Source organism: Microtus pennsylvanicus, chromosome 8 (assembly GCF_037038515.1).
Source record: "Microtus pennsylvanicus isolate mMicPen1 chromosome 8, mMicPen1.hap1, whole genome shotgun sequence".
Classification (NCBI taxonomy): Eukaryota; Metazoa; Chordata; class Mammalia; order Rodentia; family Cricetidae; genus Microtus; species Microtus pennsylvanicus.
Genome location: NC_134586.1, coordinates 76,989,759 through 76,991,363, shown reverse-complemented (window position 1 = coordinate 76,991,363; position 1,605 = coordinate 76,989,759). Strand labels below are relative to the sequence as shown.

General features: G+C 37.9%; 1 long non-coding RNA gene across 1 annotated transcript; it reads left to right on the top strand.

The window, feature by feature from the left end:
- Nucleotides 1–393: 393 nt before the first annotated feature.
- On the top strand, nucleotides 394–954 carry LOC142855587 (uncharacterized). The gene is made up of 2 exons (XR_012911529.1): nucleotides 394–497; nucleotides 703–954. It is a non-coding gene; the product is annotated as an uncharacterized LOC142855587 (long non-coding RNA).
- Nucleotides 955–1,605: the final 651 nt, after the last annotated feature.

The following is a 1,605-nucleotide window of genomic DNA, read 5'->3' as shown; positions in this document are numbered from 1 at the left end:
CTAGAGAATATGAGCACAAAGTTCTGGGAGCTCATTTCATCCTGGAGGATAATGAACTATGATTTTCACTAAATTCCCATAGTTCCTTACAATTTAACTGTGCGTTTTTAGACAAATTTTAAATAAATTTCAAATTGGACAAGACTACATTGTTAACCCATATTTACAACTGATTTGAAATGCTTTATTATTTTTTTTATCATCCTGCTTGTCTCCCATCGGTCATCACATTTTTAAAAATATTTTCACTCCTGTTCTATAAGAAGATTTATTTGAGTCATCTTTAAATTTAAGAAGCCCACATGACTGTCTTCTCTATGTACACTGTTATGTGGTCCATGGTATTTGCATATTGCTCCCCAGGGAGGTCCCTGCCTTGTTGGCCTAAATAAAAGCTCAACTGTAGTCTTGCCTTCACTGATAACTCTACTTAGTTTCTCTCCTCAAAATGAGGTTTCCTGTCCAGTCCCTGTTTCTGCTAATTTTCTGCATTCTGGGTAAGAAGAGTGTTAGATGAAAGCAGGAATGAGGATAAAGTGAACCATCTGGTTGTCTATGTGTGCTGTCCATGGCAGGTCCTGTTGTTCTGGATGGGCATATGAGGCTTAGTTATGTGATGATGAGAAACTAAAAAGACATAATCTGTGCTAAGTTGGAGATTCTGATTTACATGGACTTTGTACTATTCTGTTTTAATTTCAGGAACCTATGGTGATGTTGTGATGACCCAGACTCCACTCTCTTTGTCAGTTACCATTGGACAATCAGCCTCCATCTCTTGCCGGTCAAGTCAGAGTCTCTTACATAGTAATGGAAATACCTATTTGAGTTGGTTCCTACAGAGGCCAGGCCAGTCTCCACAGCCCCTAATCTACTTGGTGTCCAAACGTAACTCTGGAGTTCCTGACAGGTTCAGTGGCAGTGGATCAGGGACAGATTTCACACTCAAAATCAGCAGAGTAGAGGCTGAGGATTTAGGAGTTTATTACTGCTTCCAAGGTACACATGTTCCTCCCACAGTGATACAGACCCTAACAAAAACCTCCTTGCTTGGAGAGGTTCAGCTGCAATGTTCTGCTTGACTAGAAAAGAACATTTCACTCTGCATCAGTGTGAGTTGCAGGTGGAAGGGAACCAGTGCAGTTGATTGCACCTGAGAACTCTAGCTAAACTCATCTAGTTGGGTGAGTGGTTTAGCTAGTCCTCCTGTGACATGAATTGCTTGTCTTTGATTCTGTAACAGCCATGGTATTGCTTCTATATAATCATGAGTTCATATCATTATTTCAGTTTAGTGTTAACAATTTGTATGCATTTATAAATTTTCATTATTTTCTTGAACTTCATTTTCAACACTTCCTTTTAATGATGTATGCCAATTTTTTATATTCTCTTTGCACTTTAAAAATATTTAAAAGTCTTTCCATATTTTCTTTTTATCTTTCTAAGTAGACTTCAGAGATTTATTTTGGATATCTTTATAAATTTTTTTCTGTATGTTTTCTTAGGGACATGCAACCAGATAATAGCCATGCTCATTTAGAGAGAGAGAGAGAGAGAGAGAGAGAGAGAGAGAGAGAGAGAGAGAGAGAGAGATTGCTATTT